This window comes from Zingiber officinale, chromosome 7A, assembly GCF_018446385.1.
Source record: "Zingiber officinale cultivar Zhangliang chromosome 7A, Zo_v1.1, whole genome shotgun sequence".
NCBI classification, from domain to species: domain Eukaryota; kingdom Viridiplantae; phylum Streptophyta; class Magnoliopsida; order Zingiberales; family Zingiberaceae; genus Zingiber; species Zingiber officinale.
The window spans coordinates 3,202,688-3,210,778 of NC_055998.1; positions in this window are offsets into that span (position 1 = coordinate 3,202,688).

Here is an 8,091-nt window from a genome sequence, read left to right on the forward strand (position 1 = left end):
TTTTCTGACAGGGGCTCGTTAAGGTATGTTTGGGGAAGCGTGCACGCATAGAGAAGCGTGCCCGCGCCTCCCCGGGGTCCTATATAAGGATCCCCAGACATCGACGAAGGTATGCGTGATCCCTTACTGTAGTCACAGTTACGCTGCCTCTCTCACTTCTCGTTGCCTGACTTGAGCGTCGGAGGGTCGTCGCCGGGAAACTCCTCCCGGCTCGGCTTCTTTGCAGGTTCGCCGGAGATCTACACCAATAGCCGGAGACAACGGAGCGTGCCACGTCCCCAACGTCCGTCGACTCAGCGCTCGGACAGGATCAAATATTTTTCATAAATATTATTCATGAACGTTAACAAATTGAACATGTATATATATTTAAGTCTGTTTGTTTAAATTAACGGGTTATTTAAATTTATTTAATTAATTAATCTGATGTATATTTAGCGAATATAAATAATTTCTTATTAAGTAAATAAATTTGTTCATTTACACCATAATAGGACATGGCCGATGTGGAATGAACGTGGCCTTGACTCAGCACGAAAATATCAGAATGGCTTTCCATACCCTCTGAATTAAAAGTTTATACATTTAAAATACATTTAATAAGCTTATAGGCATGTGGAATTGCATAATCTTTGTTTGAGGATATTGAGTCAAACAACTAGTTACAATTAGCATAATTTGGATTGAAAATCTCATTCTCATACCTTGTGGTGAAGGCATGGCCATCTACTCTTTGTAGACCAGATCACCAGAGCTCTTCCCTCAAGTGAAGTTAGCCAATCCAACATATATTCCCAGAAGGAATCAGATTGCTCATGTTCGAACAAAGAACAAAACCATTTGAAAAGGAAAAATAAAGCATGGGCGATTGAAGAAAGCAAAAAACTTTCAAGGGTTTGAACTGAGAAAAAACACAAAAGGTGCAAGCACTGACGAGTAATAAGAGCAATCGACAAACCCAAGTCGTAGACTCGTAGTCTGGGCGTTTGTCAAATTGCCAAGCCATCAAACTTGATTGAGCAAGGATAGCGCACTTAAGAGCATCCACATGGATGTTAATGCTTCAGCATTAACGTCTACGTGGATGCACGGTAAGAACACCCGCAATACTTTTAACATGTGCAAATGTTAATACTTATTTTTTATTTTTTAATTGAATCTGTAGCATTAGCGTGTTTAAAATGCTACAGTATCGAAAAAGGTGTCCTCGTCGACGTTAATACCTCAAGTATTAATGCTGTTGTGGATGCCCTAAATACATTATTGTTGGTGCAACATCCCTCAGGTGAAGGTTGACCTGGTTGACCAAGCTTGAGTCTTGGTTTGGGTTTCGATGTTTGACAATGCAAGGTTGATTGAAGAAGAGTCAAGTAGGTCAAGGATGACCGGATACTTGACTGGGAAGTCCTAGTGAGTGAAGCTAGGCAGGAGGAAAATCCTGGTGAGTGAAGCCAGGTGAAAGACCTAGTGAGTGAAGCTAGGCAATTGGGAAGTCCTAGTGAGTGAAGCTAGGCAGGAGGAAAATCCTGGTGAGTGAAGCCAGGTGAAAGACCTAGTGAGTGAAGCTAGGCAATTGGAAAAGTCCTGGTGAGTGAAGTCAGGCAAGAGAAATCCAGATGGGTCAAGGTTGACCAGACATCTGGTGAGAGTCCAAGTAGGTCAAAGGGATTGACCGGATACTTGGCACGAGGAAGAAAAGTCCAAGTAGGTCTTAGGGAGTGACCGGATACTTGGCAAGAAGAGAAAAGTCCAAGTGGGTCAAAGGGATTGACCAGACACTTAGTGAGAGAGTCCTAGCTGGTCAAGGGTGACCGGATGCTAGGTCTTATGTACTAACAAGTCATGGTTGACTAGATGTTGGTTTAGGGGGCTTTGGACTTGGTTTTGGGCAAAAACAAAGGTTTGGATTGATCCGTGGATTGATCCAGCAGGTTTGGATTGATCCGTGGATTGATCCAGCAGGTTTGGATTGATCCGTGGATCGATCCAGCAGATCTGGATCGATCAGTGGATCGATCCAGAAGATTTGGATCGATCCGCCGATCGATCCGGTGAGTCCCCGCGAACAGAACCCCTCTGGATCAATCCGTGGATCGATCCAGAGGTCCCAATCGATCAGTGGATCGATTGGGACGCTGCTGTTTCGCGCGATAAGCACTGGATCGATCCAGGCATTTTTACAGAGCACAGAGGCGCTCTGGATCGATCCGTGGATCGATCCAAAGCCTCCCCGATCGATTGGGAGCAATCCAATCGATTGGGATTCGACCGTTGGCGTCGTTTATAGCTGTTGGCGTGCGATTCCTTCGGCAGAACTTCACCGATTCATTCCAGATTCATCACAGCTCCTCCCCAGCACTCTCTAAGCTCCTCACCGCCAGTTCTTGAAGGTTCTTGGAGGTTCATCCAAGTCAAGAGGCGAGTTGCAACGAGAAGAAGAAGAAGCTAGGGTTTTTACTGCATCTCTTGTAAGCTTTTGCTTATTCTTTACTACCCTTTCTTCTACTTGTATTGAGAGTCTTGTAGGGCTTCTCCGCCTTCGGTAGTTACCGAAAAGGAGTGTTTATTAGTGGAGGTGTGTGTGTGTGCGTGGATCCTTGGACTAGTCACCTCTTGTGAGGTGGATACCAAGTAAAATCCTATTGTTAGCATTGTTGTAGTTTGTTTCTTTGTATTCCGCTGCGCATCACTTTGAAGAAACAAGCAACGAAGCACGACGAGCACACGCGAAGCTATTCACCCCCCCTCTAGCTACTTTTCGGTCCTAACAAGTGGTATCAGAGCGAGGCCGCTCTTCACCGGAATCATCGCCGGAAGGGTCAAGCATAACAAGAAGAGCTAGAGGGTGAAGAAGTTGAAGCAAAGTTGTCAAAGTCAAAGAAATTCAAAAGCTCAACTTCTACAATGGAATTCCGAGATGGGCTCGGATTCGACACAAGGGTGGCTCCACCATACACTTCCACGAGCTTCGATTCTTGGAAATCAAGAATCGAAAATTTTCTTATGATGGAGATAGAGCAATGGTTTGCTCTTATGGAAGGCTTCAAGACTCCAACAAACTCAAAGGGCAATGTTCTCAAGAGGAGCAAGTGGAGCCAAGAGCAAATCCAAAGGTGCGAGGCCAATGACAAAGTGACCAAGCTTTTGGTAAATTTATTGCCAAACACCATCCTTTGTAAAATTGGAGAATTTGAAGATGCAAAGGAATTGTGGAACAAATTGATCAAGCTCCATGAAGAGATCCCCTTCACTGTACAAGATCAAGAAAAATCCAAAGAGGGCGACTCATTGGAGCAAGATCAAGAGGAGGACTCCGAGGTTGAGAGATGCTCAACCTCCGAAGATGAAGTCCAAGAAGAAGCCTCATCTTCAAGGGAAAGCAATGAAGAGAACAAGGAGGGAGCATACTCCTTGTTCCATGAACAAGATGAAGATGAGGAAGCCTCCACCTCTAGGATTGAGGGGGAGAGATCTTCTTTGACCCCGGAGCAAGAAGAAGTATCCACATCCGAGTCAAGAGAAGAAGAGGATGAAGAAGCTTTCATCTCCACAAGTCAAGCCAAATCAAATGGAGAAGCTTCCACATCCGGAGCTAGTGCCATCCCTACACAAGAAGGTATAAATGTTTCAATTAAAAATAAAAATCATATAATATGTTTTGAGTGTAGGGAAAGTGGGCACTACAAGAGCAAGTGTCCCAACTTGGCCAAGAAGAAGGGTCAAGTGACACAAATGGGCAAGGAGAAGCCCAAGGAGACCACCCCCGGGACAAAGAAGAGCAAGGAGCACATTGTGTGCTTCTTGTGTCAACAAAAAGGGCATTACCGAAGTCAATGCCCCAAAGGGAAGAAGATGGTCAAGGCTCAAGGAGGCACTAGTCAAGAGGGAGCCTCCAAGGTAAAGAAGAAGGTAACATTTATTGATCCTACCCCTTTACGTTATGGTAAAAAGCATGATAGTTCTAATTTTTATCATTTTAATGCAATTTACCATAAGAATAGAAAGCATGAGGGCATTAAGGAAAAGCATGTGGCCTTACATGCTAAGACTACCACACATAGGATTAGGAAGATAGATAAAAATCTAGGCAATCACACTAAGGACCATATTTATAAGTCTAGAAACAAAAATGCTCATGGGTGTAATGAAAAATCAAAATATAAGGATTTAATGATAGAAAATCAAGTCTTAAGGTCAAGGCTTGATAAAATGGAAAAGACCCTAAAAATGATGGAAAATATCCTAAAAGGGCAAAATGAGCATAACTTAGGTCTAGGAGCACAAAGGTCATCTAATAGTCATAGAGGTTTGGGATACAAACCCAAGGCTAAGAAGGATGTGCCCTCTTATCATAGGGTTCCATATAGTTATGGAACAAACTCTAAGTCTAGAGGTCAAGTCAAGGATACAAGGGAAGATATCCCTAGAAGTATCTTTGCAACCAAAGTGACTAAGACTTCTAAGAAGTCTAAGAAAGTCACTAACAAGGCCACAAGGGAGGCTATCCCTAGAGTTGACCTAGAAAATGTGACCAAGGCTTCTAAGAAGCCCAACAAGGTCACTAGGAAGGTATCTAGGGAAGTTATCCCTAGTGAGTACCTAGAGCATCCAAGGAGCACCAATAGGTGTTGGGTTCCTAGGAGCATCTTCTCTACCCCATAGATGGGTTAGAGAGTGTCAACTCCGATTAGAAGGGTAGTTAACCCAACTTTGAGGAAATTGACACTCAAGGAGCATTTTCAAGGTTTTTGTTAACCTTTGAAAATGAAATGGAATTATTATTTACTCCTTGAAAGAGTAAAATGTGCCTAATGGTGGAAAAATTGATTTTATCTTAAATGACATAAATTGAGAAAACCTAGAGAAATACCAAGTTGAGATTTTGGTATTCTCTTAGAAATTTAAGGCAATCCGGGCCTTGATTTATGTGATTACTCTTGAGGAAAAATGGAATATGCCAACATTTGAGGATATGCTTAATTTTTAAGTGGCATAAACAAATCAAGAGAAATAGAAATGTCAATTTAGGTTTTGGCATTTCTTTGAAGCATTTAGGGCAATCTAGGTTTAACGTTTTAAGTTAAAACAAGTGGGGTTAGCTAAGTGGGTAAGAATACTTAGAAAGGTAATTTAGGTATATTTTATTTATGCTAAACCTTGCCATGATTATTTGCCCATCATATGCCATGACATCATGTCTATTTTTGCATTCATGTTTTATTATGAAAAATCCAAAAATACCATGTCATGACATTCATACATCATGTAGTTATAGGATATTTTTTCTTTTGAAAATTATTTCCTTTTGATGTATGCCATAACATAATCATGCATTAAGTTTAAATTCCTTGTAATTAAGGACAAATGGCATTTAACAACACTTATTAACAAGTGACATCCTAGGTGGATGTCTAATATCTCTAAAATGCCTAGATAGATATGCATGATCCCTAGAATAGGGCAAAACCAAAATCTCACATCTCACAAGGACCATAAGGTGACTTGTATGTGTTTTAGTGCACATTAGATACAAGTGAGATGTTAGGAAGATGAACAAAACTCAAGATGTTGATTTAGTGCATTCTTTGAGTGTTAAGTTCATCAAAACACATAGTTATGTGTTTTCCCATCATTGGGAAAGCTAATGTACAAGTCATGCGCATTAAGCCCAAGGAACATGGTGGGATATTGGTTTTGAAAATGTTTTTAAAATGATTTTGGAAAACCTTGGTGAAGGCTATCTTTTGATAGTAATCACCATTGAATAGTTAGACATAAACTTGAAGAAAACACTAAAGTTTTTGCAAGTTCTCAAGTTTGTGTCAATCTTTGAAAATATGATGTATTTTCATAGAAAACTATTTTTCCATGATAAATTATACCCTAAATAATGTCTACACAAATTTTTACGATTTTTGGAATTTTGTAGAATTTTCTAGGGGTTTCTGAAATTGGCTGAAATTGAATTTCAGCAATTTCAAGCCTCCAATCGATCAGTGGATCGATTGGAGTGCCTCAATCGATCAGCCGATCGATTGAGAAGGCATTTCTCGCGAGCAGAAGCTCGCTGGATCGATCAGCCGATTGATCCAAGAAGACTGAATCGATCAGTGGATCGATTCAGAAGGGTTCAATCGATTGGAACCCAACTTCAATCGATTGAAGATGCTGATTTTGGCTGGGAAAGCTTATTTTCAGCATTTTGAACCTATTTTAGTCTAGGAAACCATTCCAAACCCCTGAAAATACATTTGTATACATAAAAAGGATGTTTTCGTGTGGAAAACAAGGATGGATTGGTTAAGGAAGGCTAAGTTGAAGTTTAGGTTGAGGTTTGTTTCAAATTTTGAATATTTGAACCTCAAAACTTCTAAAATTGGGTTTCCTAAAGTTTTAGGGATTCCAAGTCATTGTTGGTGCAATGACAGAAGTTACCACCATGTCTTTAGGGGGAGGGACTCTTTAAAGACATGAAAATTATTTTTTTATAAACCTTGTAAGGTGGTTAACCTTCCGTTAAGAACATGCTCAAGGTTGAGCGTTTGAACTTTAATGGGGAGTGGATATCCTCATTGTTCAAGTGGCTTCAAGTGGATAATGCTCAAGGATGGACATTTACCTACATTGGGGGAGAATGTAGGGTTAAGGATAATGAAGGGTATGGGACCTTCATTATCGTGTTGATCACAACGAGTGAAGTTGTGGACAACGATGAGCAACTCTTCAGGGGGAGAGTTTTCAACAAGTGAATTTGTTGATGTGTGCCTAAAAATGGGGCATGGTTTGATGTGTGCCAATAGGGGGAGAATGAAAGGGAGTAAGTTAGGCTTTTATCACCTAGAGGGAGTTTGCCCTCTTAGGGGGAGAATGAAGGGCTTAACTTATGTATTCATTACCTAGTGGCATGAAGAAAGTTTAGGCTATGGGATTAGCCTAACTTACATGTGGTATTGTAAGTAATAGTGTTGGTATTGTCAAACATCAAAAAGGGGGAGATTGTTGGTGCAACATCCCTCAGGTCAAGGTTGACCTGGTTGACCAAGCTTGAGTCTTGGTTTGGGTTTCGATGTTTGACAATGCAAGGTTGATTGAAGAAGAGTCAAGTAGGTCAAGGATGATCGGATACTTGACTGGGAAGTCCTAGTGAGTGAAGCTAGGCAGGAGGAAAATCCTGGTGAGTGAAGCCAGGTGAAAGACCTAGTGAGTGAAGCTAGGCAATTGGGAAGTCCTAGTGAGTGAAGCTAGGCATGAGGAAAATCCTGGTGAGTGAAGCCAGGTGAAAGACCTAGTGAGTGAAGCTAGGCAATTGGAAAAGTCCTGGTGAGTGAAGCCAGGCAAGAGAAATCCAGATGGGTCAAGGTTGACCAGACATCTGGTGAGAGTCCAAGTAGGTCAAAGGGATTGACCGGATACTTGGCACGAGGAAGAAAAGTCCAAGTAGGTCTTAGGGAGTGACCGGATACTTGGCAAGAAGAGAAAAGACCAAGTGGGTCAAAGGGATTGACCAGACACTTAGTGAGAGAGTCCTAGCTGGTCAAGGGTGACCGGATGCTAGGTCTTATGTACCAACAAGTCATGGTTGACTAGATGTTGGTTTAGGGGGCTTTGGACTTGGTTTTGGGCAAAAATAAAGGTTTGGATTGATCCGTGGATTGATCCAGCAGGTTTGGATTGATCCGTGGATTGATCCAGCAGGTTTGGATTGATCTGTGGATTGATCCAGCAGGTTTGGATTGATCCGTGGATTGATCCAGCAGGTTTGGATTGATCCGTGGATCGATCCAGCAGATCTGGATCGATCAGTGGATCGATCCAGAAGATTTGGATCGATCCGCCGATCGATCCGGTGAGTCCCCGCGAACAGAACCCCTCTGGATCAATCCGTGGATCGATCCAGAGGTCCCAATCGATCAGTGGATCGATTGGGACGCGGCGCGATAAGCGCTGGATCGATCCGTGGATCGATCGGCAGCTATCAGAGGCTCCGATCGATCCGTGGATCGATCCAAAGCCTCCCCGATCGATTGGGAGCAATCCAATCGATTGGGATTCGACCGTTGGCGTCGTTTATAGCTGTTGGCGTGCGATTCC